This window comes from Triturus cristatus, chromosome 7, assembly GCF_964204655.1.
Source record: "Triturus cristatus chromosome 7, aTriCri1.1, whole genome shotgun sequence".
NCBI classification, from domain to species: domain Eukaryota; kingdom Metazoa; phylum Chordata; class Amphibia; order Caudata; family Salamandridae; genus Triturus; species Triturus cristatus.
In genome coordinates, this window is record NC_140590.1 from 1863613630 (window position 1) to 1863638753 (window position 25124).

Genomic DNA, 25124 nt, shown 5'->3' on the forward strand with positions numbered 1-25124 from the left:
ATATTCGGTGGGCAAATTGTGTCAACAATTGTTACAACATTCAACACTGTCAGCTGTCAAACAACATCTTGCTTTGCTGTCTAGTGATGTCGATTTGTCTAGATTTTTGTTGGACCCTAAAGTCCGCCGAACTAAACGTTTTATATATGAAGCTTACAATGAATTTTGGAAGCTTTCCCAAATGGAAGCTGCCTTCCGCTTGCGCCAAATTGATCAAGATAATTTGCGTAAGGTGCTTGATGTAGTGGATATTTTGTCTTCATGCATTTACAATTTGGATAATATTGTGTCGTCTGTAATTGTTATTGTACAATCTGATGTTTCTGTATCGTATCATGGTCAAAATCAGTAGCGATCAGTAATGCAGTTTGGCTGGACTTTGCAAAAATTGAAAAGTTGATAAGTTCCCTGGGATTATTTAAATACAACTGCCCTGTTTTGCCATTTACCCTGCCTGACAAACAGAAGCTAATGGACATGAAAGACTCCACATACACTATGTTACACATAGAGAGGGTAGAACAGTTACCATTTTCTATCGTAGAAACTGACTCCACTGTCTTGCTCATTCATGGGGTATTACATTACCTATATCTCTCCTTCAATTCACTGCATGTATGAAACATTACCCAATCGGTAGATTTGAACCCCTCGGTAGTAACAATTTACACATGGTTTGGTCTTTGCCTTTTACTTTCCGATGTTTTCGTGAAGATCAAAATGTATTTTTGACCGGGGAGGACTGCGATTCCTCAGTTGGTCATGCTTTAGTATGCAACTCAGTCAAATTGCACGGGCCTGTAACGTTTCCGCCCCTAATTTACCATGCTTTCTAAAAGGCACGCCGGTTCCTTCTATCACTCCCACACTCACTTTGTTGTCTAATGGAAGTTATCTTATCCTGAATAACCACCAATGCTGTGGCTTACGGGCAGGTATACCATACATTGTGACGGTCTCGGAATGAGTTACTTGTTGTAGCAATGTCCTTTTTCTGCCCCCACATGGCATTGCAGATAGTTCCATTCCCACTTTGAAAACAAACTTCAACAAATTGAGCAGGCTTAAAACACTGTTATTCCAACAGGAAGTGTCTCTCACCTCCGCTCGGGAGACCTTCTAATTACAGGTGGCTAGGACTTTGAGCGGCATACAGTCACTGTTGAATACAAACCTCCCACTCCATTTCTGGCAAATGATACACCCAATATTTAACGCTTCTGAAACAGAAGGGCGTGCTCATTTTTTTAACTTAGTATGCGGGGGCCTTGTTTCCTCTTTTCAAGCAATATTTGGTGTAATACCGGCTTTTGTTAATTCTTTTTTTCAAGCGTATTCAGAGGCTAGCTGGTGATCCTCTTGCTCGCCGGTGCGGTCCTGGTCCTTATTTTACTACTTCATAATGGATGCCCATCATGTGGTACTCGATCATCCGGTCCAGCTGGAACTGTACCGTAGGCGGATGCAAGAACTCTATGGGTGCTTGCCACTGGCTGCTATAAGTGTTGCTTATGAGGTCACCTACAGGTATGTGTATTTCACTTGCGTCCAGCCAGTGTTCTGGTGCCGCGCATGCTCCTTACGTGGGCTATGGATTTATGCCTCTCCAACGCAGGACGGCCTGAACCTGATTATGACCAGCTGATGTGTCCCTTACTGGTTCATGAGCAAACGTGTGCTAATGGAGACCGCATGCAGCTGGCTGCCGTAAATGGAGTGTTGGCACTCTGGAACACTTGTGATGGTGCACTGCGCCTTTTACATCAAAGTTTCATTGATATTGGCGCCAGTTGTCCGATTGCACTTTTCGATGCCAAGGATTATGATGAGCGTGTCTGCTCCTTCGAATTACTGAACTGGATGTCATCCCATTTTGCCTTTGATAGTGGGGACCGTCTTCTGAAGCACCTAGCCTTCCAAGGTTCTACTGCTTTGCGACAATTTGCAGGCGCACCTTAGGGGTTTGCTCCCGTTAAACAACGTTAAAAAAAATCCCGCTTTTTCCCTTTTTCTTTCCCAAAGGAAATTGATTTGGTTTTTCTTTTTTTCTCATCGCTAAATTTACACATTGACTCAAACATTCCCCCATAATACTTCATTACCAATGAACTGGTGGTTCACAGTGCTTTGACCCAGCTTTGACTTTGGTTTCAGTATTTGCTATCACCTGGCCAGTGGGAGGGTCTCACATGGTTACAGGGGCACTGTTGCCATCTTTAGATTAGCATGAGCCCGGGAGCAATAATGCTGCTTTTGCGCACGTTCCTAGATGCTTACTCTTATGCAAGACTGTTTTCGCTGTGCACACGAGAACTGCTTGCCGCGTTCGTTCTCTGCTTATTCCTGGAGTTTAGTCTGAACATTGTAAGCAAGGTTGCTCAACAATGCCCGTTGTAATTCTGTTCTGGTCAGGCTCTAGCACATAGACAAAACATACCCTCCAGCTGCTGTTTGTGGAACACGCACCTCTCTGATATTATGGGAATGCATGTTACACACAGACACACTTGGAGAGCGACCTTTCCAGAGAGAGGAGAAACATGAAGCTGTGATGTAGAAATATGATCTATGTCCTGGGGGTATGGGGTCTGCTGATAGAACCCAGAGATCTTCTATAATATAATCATATTTCTGTCCATGGGGAGGGGCGATAGGTGTAGAATCCTTTCTCCAATGTCTGTATAAAATGACTTCTACTTTTAAAGCGTATGGACCTGCTGCAATGCTGACGATATTTGTATGATGCATTATTACTTTAGTAGTGGCACGTATGCTGCATTTTAGATCACGTTAGTTGAAATAAATATTTTAAAGTAACACCGTGACTCTGTCAAAATCTTGTTGTGGACAGGTACGAGGAGGTCAGAGAAAGGGAAATTCTTGTTACCATGATTCCTGAGACATCAGGGGAGTGACGTGTTCTGGGTTGTCTAATCACTTGTTTCTCCATTTGTGTGTAGGAGAGCAAGTGGGACACTATAGCTAGCTGGACTTGGCCTCGCGGGTACTAAGGCTGTAGGAAGGCATAGCCCCTATATACCGAGGTCCTGCATTCCTGTGCATAGCTCTGTGTATGTGCAGAATCCCTGCAACAATATCTGGATCTTAGAAGTGGCAGCACTTTAATGTATTGATGTTTTAGTATTTACGGTTTTTATGCCCCCGGATCTTAGAAGTGGCAGCACTTTAATGTGTTGATGTTTTAGTATTCAATGCATTAATGCTCTTGGATCTAGAAGTGGCAGCACTTTCATGTATTGATGTTTCAGTATTCAATGTATTAATGCTCTTGGATCTAGAAGTGGCAGCACTTTAATGTATTGATGTTTTAGTATTTAATGTATTAATGCTCTTGGATCTAGAAGTGGCAGCACTTTAATGTATTGATGTTTCAGTATTCAATGTATTAATGCTCTTGGATCTAGAAGTGGCAGCACTTTAATGTATTGATGTTTTAGTATTTAAAGTTTTTATGCCCCCTGGATCTTAGAAGTGGCAGCACTTTAATGTATTGATGTTTCAGTATTCAATGTATTAATGCTCTTGGATCTAGAAGTGGCAGCACTTTAATGTATTGATGTTTTAGTATTTAATGTATTAATGCTCTTGGATCTAGAAGTGGCAGCACTTTAATGTATTGATGTTTCAGTATTCAATGTATTAATGCTCTTGGATCTAGAAGTGGCAGCACTTTAATGTATTGATGTTTTAGTATTTAATGTATTAATGCTCTTGGATCTAGAAGTGGCAGCACTTTAATGTATTGATGTTTCAGTATTCAATGTATTAATGCTCTTGGATCTAGAAGTGGCAGCACTTCAATGTATTGATGTTTTAGTATTTAAGGTTTTTATGCCCCCTGGATCTTAGAAGTGGCAGCACTTTAATGTATTGATGTTTCAGTATTCAATGTATTAATGCTCTTGGATCTAGAAGTGGCAGCACTTTAATGTATTGATGTTTCAGTATTCAATGTATTAATGCTCTTGGATCTAGAAGTGGCAGCACTTTAATGTATTGATGTTTCAGTATTCAATGTATTAATGCTCTTGGATCTAGAAGTGGCAGCACTTTAATGTATTGATGTTTTAGTATTCAATGTATTAATGCTCTTGGATCTAGAAGTGGCAGCACTTTAATGTATTGATGTTTCAGTATTCAATGTATTAATGCTCTTGGATCTAGAAGTGGCAGCACTTCAATGTATTGATGTTTTAGTATTTAATGTATTAATGCTCTTGGATCTAGAAGTGGCAGCACTTTAATGTATTGATGTTTCAGTATTCAATGTATTAATGCTCTTGGATCTAGAAGTGGCAGCACTTTAATGTATTGATGTTTTAGTATTTACGGATTTTATGCCCCCGGATCTTAGAAGTGGCAGCACTTTAATGTATTGATGTTTTAGTATTTACGGTTTTTATGCCCCCGGATCTTAGAAGTGGCAGCACTTTAATGTATTGATGTTTTAGTATTTACGGTTTTTATGCCCCCGGATCTTAGAAGTGGCAGCACTTTAATGTATTGATGTTTTAGTATTTACGGTTTTTATGCCCCCGGATCTTAGAAGTGGCAGTACTATATCATTTTTAAAGTACAATCAGTCGACTGCATTTTATTTTAATGAACATCTGAATGTGGTGCAGTTATGAGATGGGAACCTTTCATGAATAGTGCAGCAGCCAAAGTACCCTGGTTCAAACCTGCCTTTTTTACGCTGATTCCATGAAATATGGGCTCTAATTATTATTTTTTTATTATGAATAAGTGGTCAAAATAACTGTTGCTGTATGTTACCCAAACAGGATTTTTCACTTGGCGGATACTGTGATATGATACCCCTGCTTGTCTTGGCATCTGAGAGGTTGTATCTTGTGAATGGATCCTTTCATCCGCACGAGCACCAGCACTTATCGGTTTATCATTTTTTAGTTGGTGCCAGTAAGTACTGTTTGATTCTTAATTATATAGCTAGGGCAATATTATAATATGATACTGTCTGCCTGTTCAAATCCATAACTGCATGTAATGTATATCATACTTGTTAATTTTCTTTGTCCTGGGACTGTAAGGCACTTTTGCTGACACAATGAATATCGAACCAACTGTGTGAGGGTCAGGGTATCCTGTGTGAGGGTCAGGTATCCTGTGTGAGGATCGGGGTATCCTGTGTGGGGATCGGGGTATCCTGTGTGAGGGTCAGGGTATCCTGTGTGGGGATCAGGTTATCCCGTGTGAGGGTCAGGGTATCCTGTGTGAGGGTTGAGGTATACTGAGTGAGGGTCGGGTATGCTGTGTGAGGGTCGGGGTATCTTGTGTGAGGGTCGGGGTATCCTGTGTGAGGGTTGAGGTATACTGAGTGAGGGTCAGGTATGCTGTGTGAGGGTCGGGGTATCCTGTGTGAGGGTCGGGGTATCCTGTGTAAGGGTCGGGGTATCCTGTGTGAGGGTCGGGGTATCCTGTGTAAGGATCGGGGTATCCTGTGTAAGGGTCGAGCTATCCTGTGTGAGGGTCGGGGTATCCTGTGTAAGGGTCGGGGTATCCTGTGTGAGGGTCGGGGTATCCTGTGTAAGGATCGGGGTATCCTGTGTAAGGGTCGAGCTATCCTGTGTAAGGATCGGGGTATCCTGTGTGAGGGTCGAGGTATCCTGTGTGAGGGTCGAGGTATCCTGTGTGAGGGTCGGGGTATCCTGTGTGTGGGTCGGGTACAACATAGAATGCCCATGCACACGTTACGAGTAAATACTGTATCAATACAGAAAGTAATGGTAAGAACAGCAGTATAGACACAAATTACAGAAATCCAACACGTTTCTTTTTCTTGGTTTAATATGATTCCGTTGCCCAGCCAACACGTGTTTCGTCCGGGTGTAAGACCCACGACTTCTTCAGGGCATCAGGCGCAACGTGAACAGTAAGTGGATCTCTCCGCCGGTTATAATTCCGTCCCGGCATCAGGCGCAACGTGAACAGTAAGTGGATCTCTCCGCCGGTTATAATTCCGTCCCGGCTGTACGGGAAAAAAACATGTAATGGTCACTAATTGGACGAGTTACACAGGGGTGAGTAGCCCAAGTGAGTCAAGTCAAGTGAGTCAGGACCTGTGAGACGAGTGCGTCAGGGAGTGTAGTTGGAGTCCGGTTCGTAAAACTGTGTGTGGGTCGGGTATCCCGTGTGAGGGTCAGGGTATCCTGTGTGAGGGTCGGGGTATCCTGTGTGAGGGTTGGGTATCCTGTGTGAGGGTCATGGTATCCTGTGTGAGGGTCAGGGTATCCTGTGTGAGGGTAGAGGTATTCTGTGTGAGGGTCGGGGTATCCTGTGTGAGGGTCGGGTATCCTGTGTGAGGGTCGGGTATCCCGTGTGAGGGTCGGGGTATCCTGTGTGAGGGTCGAGGTATTCTGTGTGAGGGTCGAGGTATCCTGTGTGAGGGTCGGGGTATCCTGTGTGAGGGTCGGGGTATCCTGTGTGAGGGTCGGGTATCCTTTAAACTAGAAGGTATTCACCAAGTGCTGAGATGCGGACTCGAGGAGCCGGGGGTTACTATGAGTTGGGGCCGACTAACTGCAGCAAATGACAGGATCCTGGTTTTCTAACATGACCTAAGGACCATGAACTACAACACAAGTAAGTTCCTAATACCAGTTGGAGTGGACACTTGGGTTTCCATGGAGACCATCTATCACATTGATGCTTCCCTCAATGCCACGTTGGCTTCTAATACTCACAGATTCCTCTGCTTTTGTATTCAAGAGTTCTATCACAAGTCCCAGGTCTTTCCCTTGGGTCTCCTGTCTGCCCCTTGGATGTTTACCAGGGTAGTTGTGCAGATTGTGAACCACACTCATCATTCGGGACGGCTGCTCTTTACTTCCTTGTAAGACTGCCTGCTCTGACATTCCCTCTCTGGAAGAGAGGGGGCGCCTCACTTAAGGCGTCTGGGTGTTTCCTGCTTGATTCATATCTTGATTGATTCCGCGTAGGTTCCTTTGGAATCTACTGAAGTTTAAGCGGGTTCCTTTGAAGGGCAGGGTCTTGATTGGTTTGTTTAAGGATACGGGCTGTTGGTTGTGTGGCCGGCACAAGCAGGGACGGATTGGTACTGCGGGCACTCGGGCACTGGCCCAAGGGCCGGTGTCTCCATACCCTCTGTGGGACTTTTTTTTTCCCTTTCCCAGTCCACAGAGGGCACTGAACAGAGAGAGTAAAGCAGCCTCGCTGGGCAGCCATATGCTATCGATTATCAGCTGTGGCCTCTCCTTGACCCCCTGCCCCGCCAAGCAATCGCGCTGATGCTGGGCTGGGGAGCAGGTGATTGTGTGCCAGAATCGGCCTCCTTGGGGGCCAGGTGTTGGTCAGGCCATTGAGCCATTTTCACCTCGGCCCCCCACGAGGGACACGCAGCTCAGAAACAGTGTTTGCATTTGACACCTCGTCCACATCCTTGCTCATTAAGGCCATAGTATGCGAGGAAGAATGGGTCTCGATGTGGGGGCCAGGTGATGTTGTGAACTCGCATCATCTTCATCTCAGCCTCTCCCCCACCCCCATGGTTGGCCCAGCAGCTGTGTTTTGTCCTTTATCCCGTCCCTGCCGGGCCATTGGCCTGAGGCACTGGAGGGCCGGGGAGGGCAGAGTATGTTAGTAATATCAGGGGCCTCGCTGTTGTGCGGGTGCTCCTGCGCTGGAGGGCTGGGGAGGGCTGAGTAGGTTAGTAATAGCTGGGGCCTCGCTGTTGTTCGGGTGCTCCTGTGCCAGAGGGCCGGGGAGGGCTGAGTAGGTTAGTAATAGCAGGGGCCTCGCTGTTGTTTGGGTGCTCCTGCGCCGAAGGGCCGGGGAGGGCTGAGTAGGTTAGTAATAGCAGGGGCCTCTCTGTTGTGCGGGTGCTCCTGCGCTGGAGGGCCGAGGAGGGCTGAGTAGGTTAGTAATAGCTGGGGCCTCGCTGTTGTTCGGGTGCTCCTGTGCCAGAGGGCCGGGGAGGGCTAAGTAGGTTAGTAATAGAAGGGGCCTCTCTGTTGTGCGGGTGCTCGTGTGCCAGAGGGCTGGGAAGGGCTGAATAGGTCAGTAATAGCAGGGGCCTCGCTGTTGTTCAGGTGCTCCTGCGCTGGAGGGCCGAGGAGGGCTGAGTAGGTTAGTAATAGCAGGGGCCTCGCTGTTGTGCGGGTGGTCCTGCGCTGGAGGGCTGGGGAGGGCTGAGTAGGTTAGTAATAGCAGGGGCCTCGCTGTTGTTCGGGTGCTCCTGCGCCGGAAGGCCGGGGAGGGTTGAGTAGGTTAGTAATAGCAGGGGCCTCGCTGTTGTGCGGGTGCTCCTGCGCTGGAGGGCCGAGGAGGGCTTAGTAGGTTAGTAATAGCAGGGGCCTCGCTGTTTTTCGGGTGCTCCTGTGCCAGAGGGCCGGGGAGGGCTAAGTAGGTTAGTAATAGTAGGGGCCTCTCTGTTGTGCGGGTGCTCGTGTGCCAGAGGGCTGGGAAGGGCTGAATAGGTTAGTAATAGCAGGGGCCTCGCTGTTGTGCGGGTGCTCCTGCGCTAGAGGGCAGAGGAGGGCTTAGTAGGTTAGTAATAGCAGGGGCCTCGCTGTTGTTCGGGTGCTCATGCGCCGGAGGGCCGAGGAGGGCTGTAGGAGAGTGGCATCGACTGCATAGTTGCCCCCAACTTTTTGCTGATGTTTTGACTGTTTTGTGACCCTAGCCAGGCTGTGGCCCTGCTATCCAGGACCCCAGCCTATCTGCTTCCTCTATTAAATGATGTGAGTACCCTAGGTACAAACCAATTGGATGCTGAGAATGCCCTGACAGTCCCTTGTAGATGGTACCCTAGGTACCCAGGGCATGGGTCCCTCAGTAGGCCTACCAGGGCTGCAGCACTTATTGTGCCACCCTGGGACAGCCATACAAACTGACACCACCAGACCACTACTGTAGTCTGGGTAAGGTGGTGCTAGCACCCCTTACAGGGATATAGGTACCCTATATCCCACCCCATTACAACACATATACTCTCATAGGTCACCCCTATAGCAGGCCTTGCTAATCCTACAAGGCAGGGTGCTGAGGTATGTGTGAGGGGGGACCCCTACCTGAGTAGGGCCCCTCTGCAACCTTCGTAAAATCATTGCTGGGTTGTTTGTAGTGTAGCCATACCATATACTCTTAACCGCATTATAAGTATATCGCGATAGCGTGATAACTTGAGAATGGCTACACAGAACCATATCGTGTTTGATGTCAAACATGTAGGAATCATACCCCCAGTCCAGCCATGGGCATGAGGGCACGATTCCCCCCTGCTAGAGGGGCGATATGGGAAAAGCGGCAGAATTTAGACACCAATTTAAAAGTGCACACGTAGTACAAAATGGCTACTACCCGCCACCCACACGACTCTGGCTGGCTGTTGCTGGGGAAAATCTCAGCCTCGCCAGCTGGACAATAGGGCTCCTGTGGCAGGGAGGTGCTAGCACCTCCCCAGACAGGATATGTGGATTGGAACTAGGTGGGTGCACCATATGTTGCCTTTCAGAGTTGCACATAGGCTGCTACAGCGCCTACATTCTGCATTCACCACCTTGAACCGGTTCAGGGGCATCCTGCCCATCGCCCAGGTGGGAAACACACAAAGGGGAGTGGGTGTAGCCACCCTTTCCCGCCTCAACTCTCATTGGTAGGCTCTGATCTGGACCCTCCCCTAATCTTGGGGATAAAGGTGAATACTGTGTCCCCAGAGCCTCAGATTAATCTTGGACTTTACAGACTTGACCTTCGACGAGCTGCTGCCCAGCTGACTGAAGAAATCTCCCTTGGGATAAAGGAGTTATCCCCCTGCTTGGCAGGCACCTGAAACACTGCAAGTGACCCGGTTGGAACTTTGCTGCTCCTATGGACTTTGTCGACTCCCAGCAACCTTGAGGTGGGTTTCCTAAGCATCCCAGAGTCCAGTGAGTTTGCACAGCAAGTCTGAGCACCGTGGACCGCGTGGGTGCCGAGATTCCCAATACCCCAGGACACCAACCACCTCTTGCACAGCACACGACCCTGACAAGTGGGGAAGTTGTGCTTTGGCCCTTTATTGAGCCACCCACCAAGCAGCAATTGTGCCAAAGCTCAGCACCCTAGCCCCCTCCCGTGGCCCGTGGGCTCCCTTTTACGCACTCCATTTTGCTGCCTCCCGCGGTCCCTTGTTTCTCAACTTGTGGGCCCTAGCGGAGGTCAATCTCAACATTTAAGAGTTTCCCTGGTTGCTCAAGGCCTGCTCTACAGTCTCTCCAGAGGAGACCTCTCACAAACCTTGTGGTTCTGCACCAGTATCTGATTTGTGTATCTTGCATGGGTTACGGTTGCCAAGGCTTAGTGGATCCAATCCAGACACTAACACAGCACCGACCCTCATCCGACGTACGACAGTTGCTCTCCAGAAGCTGGCCTTCCTTGAATCCTCCCGGAGCCCGTGGCTGCAGATCCAAGCTACACCTCTTTCCACTTGAAGTACCCAACATTGAAGGGCTCTTTCCTTTGAGCTCCCTGGTCACTGTGCCGTGACCCAGACTCTGTCCCCTCTACTTTCAGGTTCTCCTCTACAAGATCTACAACGCTTTTGACTAGCAGCAGTTTTGTACATTTTCCCATTGAAAATCAGCCCGCTACCCGACATCGAATACGACCTATGCACCCGGCTTCCCTGGGGCAGGTAACAGTGGTACCTCGGTACTCTCGTGGTGGTGGGCTCCTCAAAGGCTTAACTCTAAGCCCTTAACTTTGAACTCCTGCTAGAAGTGTCTTTAATCTTTTAAAATCAAACCACGACATTCTCCATAGGCTATAATCGAGATCCCGATAACAGCTATTTGCAATGCACGCGTCTCCCGTGGGTCCCCTTCCTCATAACCTTGGGTGGATTCTTAAGGGGCCAGCCATCCTAAATGCCCTAGGCATTGTCTGTAGAATTGTCGTGGTTCTTATACCACTTTTTTAATATATGGTTTGGTCCCCCCCTGGGGCCCTGTGATTCCAGTGCTATTTATTGTATCTATCAATGCTTGTTTGAATTGTAACTTTACCTCAGCCTCATAAAGAGACTTGTGGGATTCTGTCTAGAATAAATACATATATTTTATATATATACCTGTGTGGACTACTCTTTCATTTGGTTATTCAAGAGGTTATCTATGGTAAAACAATAAGCTTAACACTCCTTCAAGACTTAGCCTGAAGGCTGCTCTCCACAGCTACCACTAGGATAGATTTCTTTAAAGGTTGTGTTGGACTTGGCCCTTTTTCCAGAAATTTTTCGCTTTTCTGGGAAAATAAATGTGTAAATGGAAAGACTGAATGTGTGCAGACTGAGTTTCCCCATTTTAAAAATGTAATTTAAGATGGATGCCAAAGCTGTGTGGTTGCGCCGTTTGACTGAGCTGGGTTGACAGTCTAGGCATTATTTCCCAGCAGCCCCAGCTTTTGGAGGGAAGCCTGGCACCCAGGGTGCTCTACCCCTCCCCCTAGGCCAGTTAGAGCCAGTTTCCCCAGACGCTTCTAGAAGCTTCTGGCACTGTCTGGAAGGTGGGGTGAGGGGCGTCTAAAGGGCGGAGCTGGGCTGCCATGCAGTCAGTCAGAGGGTGGACCTGGGAGAGAGGGGACCTGCTGCCAGGGGTTACCGCCACATGGGCCTGTGTGCTGGGCCCTGAGCCTACCTACCCCCCCCTACTGTCCACAGGGCGAGGGAAAGATATAGTTGGGGCAACGCAAACCTGGAGAAGCCCTCGCAGGAGTTTTAGGCGGTAGGATCAGTCAGGGACCTATGCCTCTGAAGGTGACAGGGTTTAGGCACTGCCCTTTAAGTGAGTGAGGGATCCTGAACTACCCACTGATCTGGCCCGGCGAGATGAGAATCCAGGGACGACAGGCAGAGACTGAGTAGTCCGTCTGCAGCCCCCAACGCAACTTCCCCCCCCTCAAGAAACCCTCAATCAAGGGGCAGGGACCAGAGAGCGCTATTTACAAGTCCCTGGAAGGAGAGCGCTATTTACAAGTCCCTGGAAGGAGAGCGCTAGTTACAAGCCCCGGGAAGGAGAGCGCTATTTACAAGCCCCCTGGAAGGAGAGCGCTAGGTTTGGTGAGCGCTATCTTGGAAGTGACTGTGCACTGCCCCTAAAGCTGGTGGGACCGCCTAGCGCCTGCAAAGCGCTACACCTCGTGGCCCAAAGGAGGTGAGGAGTGCGTGGCCAGGGAGAGCTGGGCGCTGAAAGACCCATCGGGAGCCTACCCCGTGTGCCAGCCTACTGAGGAGGCCAGCGGGAGCCCACCCCGCGTGATATCGCCGTCGGCGCGAGTGCCAGCTGCCTCGGTGCTTATTCACAACATCGGGAGCCTACCCCGTGTGTGTGCCGCCACGCGGTGTGTGGAGTTAGACCACGCGAGCCTACCCCATATTGGCGCTGAATTAAGAAACGGGAGCCTACCCCGTATTGTCCCGCAAGAAGAAACTGACCAGATCACCGCCGCAGCCGGAGTCCACCGAGGAGGTGAAGCGCTGTGCCCCGGTGCACCGCCGCGGCTCCCGAGGCCCAGGGAGGGCCGCCGCGGCTTCAGCGAAGGCCGTGCTAGGCCTGAGGCACGCGAGCAGGCGTTGCCCGGCAACCAGGGCGCCGGCCGTGTCAGTGGCCGCGCCCCCTGGAAGCCGCGACGGGATTGGCTGTCGGGCTCAGGCCCGAGAAGAAGAACGAGGAGCCGGCGAGAAGAGGAGCTGCGGCCCGGGGGTCTCTCCACGCACTGAGGAGAGCCCCCGGTGCGGCCGAAGTCGTCGTGAGCCTCGCGGGCTCCGTGTTGCCGCCCCGGGTCCCAGGAGGGGGCCCGGGTGACGCGGGAGGAAACGCGGATGTGGTCGGGGCTCTCCTACGCTGAAGAGAGCCCCGCGTTTGCAGCGGAGAGGCGGAAGGAGGGGCCCGAGGCGCATGATCGGCGCCTGCCCCACCGCCCGGGTGAAGCTCCGTGAAGTCCGGAGGCGTCCTGACCCTCGCGGGGCCCGCACAGTGAGGGAAGAGTCCTGAAGGAGCAGGGGACTGCCGAGGCCACTATCGGTGCCTGTCCCCTGCTGGAAGGAGTCCGAGGGCACGAGGAGCTCTCCAGCGAGCCGGTGAGTGGGGCTCTGAGGTCGTGTGGTAGGGGGGTGTGTCGGGGCACATTGCCGGTGCCCGCCCCCGGTACCTGGACTGATCCTCCCCGCTGCCCCGTCTGACAGAGGGCAGCGGCCACGAAGTAAGAGGCAGTGGGCGCCCAGGAGTCCCGGAGGTGGGCCCCAAGGTCCCCTTACGTAGTGCCACCCTGGGCTGGATCGAGGGATTTTTAAACCCAGTGAAGGGGGTCAAGCGGACTGCCTACGTGACTAGCAACTTGCGGGCCTCATTTTGGACTGTTGACGCGTGGGGATCACTTTGGAGGCCCCACTGACATGCCCAGATGAAAGTCAAGGGATAACGCTTTGAGGGAGATACCGGGGTAGTGCTACCGGGAACTGCAATGCCCTATGCAAGGTTCTAATGGAGTGCTAGATTTCATACCCTGACTGACGGCTCTGATCTGAAGCGCCATGTTTATATGTTTAAATGCCTGATTTACAGTGCTAAGAATTTGATATGCGCCGCACTATGTGTATCTGCCAGGTTCTGAGAACTATTAATGTGCTATGCTCAGCGCTATGTCCAGTGGCTATGTTTTGAGCGCTTTCGCCTTGCTAGGTGCGGCGCTATATTAATGGTTATGTCTAGATGCCAGGTTAAGGTGGTGATGCTCTGCCTACCCTAATTTCCTGCCTCAGGGGATGCCCAGGCCGGTCATGTATATTGTGATGCTGTGAGGTTTCCGTTACAGGTGTTCCGGCCTAATGTCTAACATCATGCCCTGATGTATTTTATTGCAGGATTCATTTATTCCTGTCACGTACATTTATTCTACCTGTGCTTCGCAATGGTTCTGGCAGTGGCCCGATTGGCCCTGCCATGTATATAATTCCCCCCTGTAAATTTGACCCAGCGCCAGTTGGCGCAGTATAGAGATTACCTGTCACCTTGTGGTTTTGGACAATACAATAATTCTTTTACCTAAACTGGTGTAGTGTCTCTTTTTGTAGTGTGCCTTGTGTGTCGCCTGTGGGTACTGCGTGGATGCTTTGCACATTTCCTCCGGAGTTTGGCCCGCCCGCTCTGCACCACGCTACCCGTTTCCAACATTGGTGTTCAGCGGTGGGATAGGACTTGTGTTTGCGCAGTACCACAGCGACCGCGGGTTGCACTGCAAACTGAGAGTTTAAAGTAATCTCAGGTTTTGGGGAATTATTGTTTTTTTTCCATGATTGTGATTTCCTCCTGGAAGTGTTTTTAAATTGTGTCCCCCTGTTGCACTGTGGGTGGTGTGTCCCGGGTGTACCTTGCCAGGATGGGGTTGACCTACAACGAAGGTGATCTTGGGGAGTACACGGAGCAGGAAGTGATTTATTTCTGCAGGGAGAGAGGGATACCCCCAGTAGGCAACACACGCAGGAAGCTCTTTCTCTATGAGGCCCTCAAGAGGGGGGAACCCTTAGAGATTGGTGGGGACCTGTCAGATTACCCCTCCGCATATTTAAAGGGTGGATTTAGGGGAGACCCGGAGGAGGACCTCCAGTGTAGGGAGGACTCCGAGAGTGAGGGGGCCCAGTCCATAACCCAGGAGGGGGGTGACACTGACGAGGAGGAGGGAGATGACCGGGGGGAGACGCCAGTAGCGAGTGAGGACACCAGAGTTAGGGAGTCCCGCGCTGGGTCCAGTCCCGGGGGCACTGCCCCGTCCCTTTCCCTGTCCCCAGAAGAGTGGGTAGATAGGAGGGAAGAGAGGGAGCATCAGCTGGCGCTGGGAAGGCTCAAGGTGGAGCTAGCGCGGCTGAGTGTGCAGGAGAAGAGGCTAGAGACGGAGAAGGTCCTAGCGCAGGAGAGGATGGCGGAGGCAGAGAGGGCCTTTGCCAGGGAGAGACCAGCTCGGGAGGGTAGGTTGTCCCCTGAGAGTGGTTTTTGTGGTCTGGATTCACCAGTAAGGGTGGGATCCAGTGGTGGCAGCGAGAGTGGATCCAATGTAGGGTGTCCCACTCCCAGAGCCCAGGAGATGGTGCCTGATTCCCAGGAAGAGGGGGACAGGTTAGAGTTCAGGGGCAGGGGAAAACTGTCCCACCAGTCCTGGGGGGAGTTTGTGGAGGTGTGTGGGACTGCATTGGAGGATTGGGTGGTGAGGAGTGCAGTGAATGAGTGGGAAGGGCTGTGCCAGGTAGTCATCCGGGAGCACATGCTCAGGAATTGTTCCCCAAGGTTGCGTCACCACCTAGTACAGTGTGGGTTCTCCGACCCCAGGGAGCTTGCACAGGAGGCAGACCTCTGGGTGAGGGCCAGGGTGTCTGAGGAGGTATTGGGGAGTGACCCTGAAGAGGGTGGTGCAGGGATCTTCCAACCCATCGAGGTGGGAGAGGTGGCGAATAGCCCAGCTAGGTCCCCGGGAAAAGGGAGGGTTGTAGGGCCTCACGACCTATCCATAGGAAGGAGTGAGACGGGGAGGTGTCCCGAGTTGCCCCAACCGCAGTCTCAGGGCCTGGAGAGTTCCGTAAGGGAGCCCCAGGTTGGGAGCCTAGGCTGTCCTGATGTGCCGCCCAGTGAGGGGGAGCCCCTAGTGTTAGGAGGACCCGGGGCATCTGTAATCGGAGCTCCTGAGGTTCTGGGGTTGGCCCAGTTGCAGGGTTTAGATCCTGGGCTGGGATGCCAGGTTCAGGGGTTGCCTGACCTGGCGGGTGGGGCATCTGTTAACAGTGTCCCCCCGGAATTGACTTCCAGGGGTACTTCTCCAGGTGGGAGGGTGCGGAACTCTGGAAGGGGGTGCAGAGGGAGGAAGGTCTCACCTCGGGCACCGGCTCAGCCACAGGGCTTAGATCCTGGGTTGGGAGGCCAGGGATGGGTACTGCCTGACCTGGCGGGTGGGACATCTGTTAGCAGTGTCCCCCCAGAATTGTCTTCCAGGGGTGCTACTCCCGTTGGGAGGGTGCGGAACTCTGGGAGGGGGTGCAGGGGGAGGGAGGTCTCACCCCTGGCACCGGTGCAGCCTAAGGGTTTAGACCCTAGGCTGGGGAACCAGTTGAAGGGTCAAGGCCCTGGACTGGGGAGAGAGTGGTGGTCTGAGGGTGCCTCGCATGGGAGTAGGGTGAGGAACCCCAGAAGGAGAAGTAGGGGGAGGAGAGCCTCGCCCCTGATGGCTGGTCAGCCTGAGGGTGCGGACCCCAGGTGTGAGTACCAGTGGCAGTTCGGAACTGCAAGAAGGAGGAGAGTGGTCAACGGGTACTACGGGCCTGGGGTTACTGCCCCCCACTCTGTGAGACCGCAAGGGCCAGAGACATCTGGGTGGCCTAGGGGCCAGTCCTGGCCACAACCAGCTAGGGGACCCCCGGGTGGTGGCTCAGTCGGTCGAGAAAGGTTTGAGAGAGGGAACCTTCGGGTTCCAGAGTGGAGGAGAACCTGCGGGTGCTCCTGCAGTTGTGGGCCTGCGTCCACCTTTTCTCGCCCTAAGCAGGGAAGCCCATCAAGGCATTGATCGGTCTACCCTGGCTTTTGGCTGGAAGGGGGTTGTGTTGGACTTGGCCCTTTTTCCAGAAATTTTTCGCTTTTCTGGGAAAATAAATGTGTAAATGGAAAGACTGAATGTGTGCAGACTGAGTTTCCCCATTTTAAAAATGTAATTTAAGATGGATGCCAAAGCTGTGTGGTTGCGCCGTTTGACTGAGCTGGGTTGACAGTCTAGGCATTATTTCCCAGCAGCCCCAGCTTTTGGAGGGAAGCCTGGCACCCAGGGTGCTCTACCCCTCCCCCTAGGCCAGTTAGAGCCAGTTTCCCCAGACGCTTCTAGAAGCTTCTGGCACTGTCTGGAAGGTGGGGTGAGGGGCGTCTAAAGGGCGGAGCTGGGCTGCCATGCAGTCAGTCAGAGGGTGGACCTGGGAGAGAGGGGACCTGCTGCCAGGGGTTACCGCCACATGGGCCTGTGTGCTGGGCCCTGAGCCTACCTACCCCCCCCCTACTGTCCACAGGGCGAGGGAAAGATATAGTTGGGGCAACGCAAACCTGGAGAAGCCCTCGCAGGAGTTTTAGGCGGTAGGATCAGTCAGGGACCTATGCCTCTGAAGGTGACAGGGTTTAGGCACTGCCCTTTAAGTGAGTGAGGGATCCTGAACTACCCACTGATCTGGCCCGGCGAGATGAGAATCCAGGGACGACAGGCAGAGACTGAGTAGTCCGTCTGCAGCCCCCAACGCAACTTCCCCCCCCTCAAGAAACCCTCAATCAAGGGGCAGGGACCAGAGAGCGCTATTTACAAGTCCCTGGAAGGAGAGCGCTATTTACAAGTCCCTGGAAGGAGAGCGCTAGTTACAAGCCCCGGGAAGGAGAGCGCTATTTACAAGCCCCCTGGAAGGAGAGCGCTAGGTTTGGTGAGCGCTATCTTGGAAGTGACTGTGCACTGCCCCTAAAGCTGGTGGGACCGCCTAGCGCCTGCAAAGCGCTACACCTCGTGGCCCAAAGGAGGTGAGGAGTGCGTGGCCAGGGAGAGCTGGGCGCTGAAAGACCCATCGGGAGCCTACCCCGTGTGCCAGCCTACTGAGGAGGCCAGCGGGAGCCCACCCCGCGTGATATCGCCGTCGGCGCGAGTGCCAGCTGCCTCGGTGCTTATTCACAACATCGGGAGCCTACCCCGTGTGTGTGCCGCCACGCGGTGTGTGGAGTTAGACCACGCGAGCCTACCCCATATTGGCGCTGAATTAAGAAACGGGAGCCTACCCCGTATTGTCCCGCAAGAAGAAACTGACCAGATCACCGCCGCAGCCGGAGTCCACCGAGGAGGTGAAGCGCTGTGCCCCGGTGCACCGCCGCGGCCCCCGAGGCCCAGGGAGGGCCGCCGCGGCTTCAGCGAAGGCCGTGCTAGGCCTGAGGCACGCGAGCAGGCGTTGCCCGGCAACCAGGGCGCCGGCCGTGTCAGTGGCCGCGCCCCCTGGAAGCCGCGACGGGATTGGCTGTCGGGCTCAGGCCCGAGAAGAAGAACGAGGAGCCGGCGAGAAGAGGAGCTGCGGCCCGGGGGTCTCTCCACGCACTGAGGAGAGCCCCCGGTGCGGCCGAAGTCGTCGTGAGCCTCGCGGGCTCCGTGTTGCCGCCCCGGGTCCCAGGAGGGGGCCCGGGTGACGCGGGAGGAAACGCGGATGTGGTCGGGGCTCTCCTACGCTGAAGAGAGCCCCGCGTTTGCAGCGGAGAGGCGGAAGGAGGGGCCCGAGGCGCATGATCGGCGCCTGCCCCACCGCCCGGGTGAAGCTCCGTGAAGTCCGGAGGCGTCCTGACCCTCGCGGGGCCCGCACAGTGAGGGAAGAGTCCTGAAGGAGCAGGGGACTGCCGAGGCCACTATCGGTGCCTGTCCCCTGCTGGAAGGAGTCCGAGGGCCCGAGGAGCTCTCCAGCGAGCCGGTGAGTGGGGCTCTGAGGTCGTGTGGTAGGGGGGTGTGTCGGGGCACATTGCCGGTGCCCGCCCCCGGTACCTGGACTGATCCTCCCCGCTGCCCCGTCTGACAGAGGGCAGCGGCCACGAAGTAAGAGGCAGTGGGCGCCCAGGAGTCCCGGAGGTGGGCCCCAAGGTCCCCTTACGTAGTGCCACCCTGGGCTGGATCGAGGGATTTTTAAACCCAGTGAAGGGGGTCAAGCGGACTGCCTACGTGACTAGCAACTTGCGGGCCTCATTTTGGACTGTTGACGCGTGGGGATCACTTTGGAGGCCCCACTGACATGCCCAGATGAAAGTCAAGGGATAACGCTTTGAGGGAGATACCGGGGTAGTGCTACCGGGAACTGCAATGCCCTATGCAAGGTTCTAATGGAGTGCTAGATTTCATACCCTGACTGACGGCTCTGATCTGAAGCGCCATGTTTATATGTTTAAATGCCTGATTTACAGTGCTAAGAATTTGATATGCGCCGCACTATGTGTATCTGCCAGGTTCTGAGAACTATTAATGTGCTATGCTCAGCGCTATGTCCAGTGGCTATGTTTTGAGCGCTTTCGCCTTGCTAGGTGCGGCGCTATATTAATGGTTATGTCTAGATGCCAGGTTAAGGTGGTGATGCTCTGCCTACCCTAATTTCCTGCCTCAGGGGATGCCCAGGCCGGTCATGTATATTGTGATGCTGTGAGGTTTCCGTTACAGGTGTTCCGGCCTAATGTCTAACATCATGCCCTGATGTATTTTATTGCAGGATTCATGTGGATGGATGTTACCTTTATTCCTGTCACGTACATTTATTCTACCTGTGCTTCGCAATGGTTCTGGCAGTGGCCCGATTGGCCCTGCCATGTATATAATTCCCCCCTGTAAATTTGACCTAGCGCCAGTTGGCGCAGTATAGAGATTACCTGTCACCTTGTGGTTTTGGACAATACAATAATTCTTTTACCTAAACTGGTGTAGTGTCTCTTTTTGTAGTGTGCCTTGTGTGTCGCCTGTGGGTACTGCGTGGATGCTTTGCACATTTCCTCCGGAGTTTGGCCCGCCCGCTCTGCACCACGCTACCCGTTTCCAACAGGTTGTCTTAAACCTAACTACCATAAGAGTCGAATTGGACTGGTGCAAGGTGGCCACTATAACTAGTGACCAGCATATGCCAGGCCAACTTCTCACAAGGGCTGAGTAGGTTAGTAATAGCAGGGGCCTCGCTGTTGTTCGGGTGCTCATGCGCCGGAGGGCCGAGGAGGGCTGAGTAGGTTAGTAATAGCAGGGGCCTCACTGTTGTGCGGGTGCTCGTGTGCCAGAGGGCCGGGGAGGGCTGAGTAGGTTAGTAATAGCAGGGGCCTCACTGTTGTGCGGGTGCTTCTGCGCCAGAGGGCCGGGGAGAGCTGAGTAGGTTAGTAATAGCAGGGGCCTCGCTCTTGTTCGGGTGCTCCTGTGCCAGAGGGCCGGGGAGGGCAGAGTAGGTTAGTAATAGCAGGGGCCTTGCTGTTGTTCGGGTGCTCCTGCGCAGGAGGGCCGGCGGGGAGGGCTGAGGAGGTTAGTAATAGCAGGGGCCTCGCTGTTGTTCGGGTGCTCCTGCGCTAGAGGGCCGGGGAGGGTTGAGTAGGTTAGTAATAGCAGGGGCCTCGCTGTTGTGCGGGTGCTCCTGCGCCAGAGGACTGGGGAGGGCTGAGTAGGTTAGTAATAGCAGGGGCCTCACTGTTGTTCGGGTGCTCCTGCGCCGGAGGGCCGAGGAGGGCTGAGTAGGTTAGTAATAGCAGGGGCCTCGCTGTTGTGCGGGTGCTCCTGCGTCGGAGGGCCGAGGAGGGCTGAGTAGGTTAGTAAAAGCAGGGGCCTCGCTGTTGTGCGGGTGCTCCTGCGCTGGTGGGCCTGGGAGGGCTGAGTAGGCTAGTAATAGCAGGGGCCTCGCTGTTGTTCGGGTGCTCCTGCGCCGGAGGGCCGGGGAGGGCTGAGTAGGTTAGTAATAGCAGGGGCCTCGCTGTTGTGCGGGGCTCCTGCGCTGGAGGGCAGAGGAGGGCTTAGTAGGTTAGTAATAGCAGGGTCCTCTCTGTTGTGCGGGTGCTCGTGTGCCAGAGGGCTGAGTAGGTTAGTAATAGCAGAGGCCTCGCTGTTGTTCGTGTGCTCCTGCGCTGGAGGGCCGGGGAGGGCTGAGTAGGTTAGTAATAGCAAGGGCCTCGCTGTTGTGCGGGTGCTCCTGCGCCAGAGGGCCGAGGAGGGCTTAGTAGGTTAGTAATAGCAGGGGCCTCTCTGTTGTGCGGGTGCTCGTCTGCCAGAGGGCTGAGTAGGTTAGTAATAGCAGGGGCCTCGCTGTTGTTCGTGTGCTCCTGCGCCAGAGGGCCGGGGAGGGCAGAGTAGGTTAGTAATAGCAGGGGCCTCACTGCTGTTCGTGTGCTCCTGCACTGGAGGGCCGGGGAGGGCTGAGTAGGTTAGTAATAGCAGGGGCCTCGCTGTTGTGCGGGTGCTCATGCTGAGGTTCTGTCTCGATCCAAACCCGTGTGTTCGGTATCGCAGCACTGACACGATCTTGGTACCAGCGAACCGTAAATGATCCATATAGTATGTGACAGTGTTTTCGCTGTGCTGCGAGCATGGATTCACTAAGAAATAGGGCATTCCGTTGTCACTTCATGGCATCCATCTTAGATACGGCATCCATCTTGTTTCTTGCCCTCACATAGTCAATGGACAAAGCAATGACCCTGGCCGAATCGCCTTGTTAAGGACACGTAAGCGTTAGTCTAAAGAAGCTGATGCTGCATGACTAGGCAGAAGCTACCTCCCTTGCCTGAGGCCAATCGTGCTATATTGGTTCTTGTGTTCGTTGGCCTGATCACGATTAAGAGGCCGAAGCCAGTAGCCATGCCCGTTTATGACCCACAAGCATCTCTTATCCTACTTATCAATCTTTCCCACCTGGCTCTGCCCCTCTCCTTCTGGGCTTTTACTATGGGGAGGATACAATTTTTATGATGGGGAGGATCGTCAAAGAATGGGAAACTGACATGAAGACTTGATCGAACACTGGAACCTTACAAATAATTATTGTTTGATATATGTTTATTGTTTGTTTGGGATACCGGGCTAGGCATGAAAGATATTTTTGCAACATTGACTGAGGACACATTTGGTGTATTTAAGGAGCGACCCACTTTATACAATTCGAACAGTCTCCTAGATTCTGCCTTTGTGTGGTTCCTACGACTTCTGTGTCCCTGCAGTAAATAAACCTTGTGTCTGACGCCACCATCGAGAAGCCCGTGTCTCTGTTTATTTGTGCACCAAGGCAGGAAGGAACTCAGGGGTCTTTTGGGTGTTGTTTCCCTGACACCTCTGGACTCTAAAAAGTCCAGAACCTCAATTGGCGCCGAGCGTGGGGCGACGTCAACCGGTACCGGTCCAAAGCCTGAAGATTTCGAGGAGCTTCGTGTGAAGATTCCGGAGGGGGGTACCCCACTTCATCGATCCCTGTATGTCGTAAAAGTGGCCCGACGATCTCTTCCACGAGGGTTTCCCGCTCCCAGACGGCTACAGAGGACCGCTGCCCTGACTGTCGACCTGTCTTGGACCCGAGGTGCAGACCTTAGTACGGTGAGGCGTAGGCGGGTTCTCCTTGGTGACGTCTTCGACATCTCAGTTAAGTATTAAGTGGGTCGCGCCCAGTCTGATTGCTCTTAGTTGCTCTTGTAAGGATTTATCACTGGTTGCTCTTGTTCGGATAATCCTTTTTTGCTCTCTGGGTACGTTTGTTTTGGATTTGTAGATTATCACTGGTTGCTCTTGTTAAGATAATCTTTGGTTTGGTATTGGTTCATTTGATAGGCCTAAGTTCTTTGCGCATTTTGGTTAAAATTTGCCTTCGGTTTGTAATGGCTAACCGTGGTAATTGTTTCTTGTCCTGGTTAAGTTGCAGCAGGGATTCCCGGTTGGAGGACTCGTGTCCGGTTCCTCCGATCGGAACTCCTACATATGAGCTCTATTGTAAACATGGTGTGGGTCCTATCACTTATAATGGAGTGTGGGTCCGTTACACCAGGAAAGATGGTGTCCTTAGTTGGCCACCACATGGTAGCTTTGAAACTAAAATTCTAGACAATCTAGAAGTGAAGTTGTTTAAAAAGAAAGCCCGGCCGGCAATGTTCGATTCTTTTCGCTTTTGGCGAAAAGAAGCTAGACAGAGAGAAATTAGGAAAATAAAGAAGGAACAGAAAGAGAAAGGGTTGACTTTAATGCAGTCTGCTAGGCAGTTGCATGTCGACGAAACTGAAAAAGCAATAGAGGTAGCAAATAGAGAACATAATTTGGCGATTGACAAGTGCTACCCTGCCTTGCCCTCGTGTCCTGCTAAGCCAATAGAGGACTGTGAAAAGGATCCCCTGTTGTCTTACCTATTGAGATCACCTCCACCGTACGTACAGGGTATTGCAGCGCCCCAGTTACCACCCGTTGTGCAACCGGCTGCTGGTCAGCCTGGAATAGTTGCTCCTTTTCCTTTGAATCAAGCTCCTATTCTTCCTGTGGTTAATGTTCCTTTGGCACCCCCTCTGCTCGGGTTGCCTATTCCGCCTTTGCCTGCCGTTTCGCAAACTGCTTTACCTACTACTTCTACTACTTCTACCCCTACAATTTCATCTGCTCCAGCTTCCCTGTCCCCGAACCCTGTAGACATTCTGACTCCGCTTTCTGTTCGTCGGAAAATAACCGACTCTGTAACTAATATCTTAACTCCTCTCTACAGGTCTTTAATTAAGACGCCCGTTTCTGACACTACACAGAGACGTAGTCAGCTCCCTGGTCCCCATGAGCGAGAAATATTAGATTCGACAGCTCTTAGGTGGATGTCGAAAGCTGTGAAGTATGATGCACGAAGAGTGCTGGATACATTTATGCAATGGAATGAACCAACTCAGCGTTATGTCTTTGACGTGATGTGTTCCCTTTTGCGTGAGGAATGGGATGATGATGACTTAGATTCCGTTCCCACTGACTTGATACATATTCAGAGAAGGTTCGCTGCAGGAATGGTAATAGGTTCGGAAGTAAAGGAAGCAATAGAACTGATTCTAGCATACAGGTCTGATTCTCCTCTTCGAGCACCAAGGGACTCTGATGGTTCTCCGATTACTAGAAAGAAGCAAGGTCAGTATCCGATGAGGGAAGTTCCGCCGATATGGCGCGATGCAGTTCAAGCTGATGCGGCTAATAATATTTTTGCTGCTCCAGCACATTTCCATAGAGTGTGGATACACATCCCTTGGAAGCGGGCCGAAGTATTAGCAGTAAAACAGGCGTTGCCGGACCCGCGTAAGAATCCTGCTGGGTATTATAAAGAGTTAACACAGACAGTTCAAGCATGCGTCATGAATTTGGCAGACATCGAAATGCTATTTGGCAACGTAGTGCCACAGCCTATATGGGCCAAAATTCACCAGGAGAATCACCCAGTTGCTTTAGGGGGTGATTGGCCAGCTATTGTAGCAGCAGATACACAACAAGTTGGTGGTGCTAAACCTGAGCCTCTGATTGCTGCTTTGCCTGGCAGAATAATCAATTTGATGAAAACACTGATGCCAGCGTTACGGGTCAACTGGGATAAATTATCAGCATGCAAGCAAAAGAAGGACGAAAGCGTCTCTGATTTCTTCACTAGATTTGAAGAGACCTTCGTAGACCACAGTGGGCAAGATATGAGTACTGAGGGAGGTCAGAGACTGTTTGTCGACAAGTTTGTGTTTAATTTATTGCCTGAGCTTAGTAACAAGTTGAAGGATTCTGAGAGTGCATGGGCGGTATCGACGACAGCACAGATACTCGCAACTGCTCAGTATTACGAGAATAGAGAAAAAGAAGAGAAGGAAAAGTCAGAAAAGAAGACAAAAGACTTGAAAACTAAAGTTCTTTTGCAACAGGCGTATCCGTCTCGCTCGAATCAGTCAGACTCGCAGCAACGACCTCAGTTTCAGCAACAGCCACAATTCCAGCAAGGGATGTCCCAAAGATCTGACTATGGTTTTCCCCGACAACAGTTAGCATGGAATCAATGTGCCTTTTGTAAAAAGGAGGGTCACTATAAGAATGAGTGTCCAGTTCTGCACTCACAAACTAGTGGTGTCCCAGCTCGGAGAGGTCGTGGTGGGTCTATGCAAGCTTTTAGAGGTAGAGGACGTGGTACTATGCCTCCACAGACGGATCGCCCATCTAATTATTTCGATCAGCGAAATGCACAATCTACCCAATCAGGTAGATCTCCCCAATACCATGTCGAGGATTACTATGAAGGTAGTGAAGAAGTACAGCACAGTGAGTACTAGGACAGCCACAGGCAGAGAGAGGGAGTAGTATCCGTTCCAGTTGATCAGAGTGGGCCTTATGTCGCAGTAGCTACATCAGGCGTGATTGAACCGTTTCTGTTGGATACTGGTGCAGCAAAAAGTTCAATTATGCACGCGAAACTCCCTGGCGCACCTTTGTCTGGCTCAACGAACATTTCAGTAGGTTTCTCAGGCGCCCCTGTTCACAACCCCGTTTCTGGTCCTTTGTCAATTTCTGTTGGGCCATGTCAACTAGAAGCACCCCTTATCGTGACGACCGGTTGT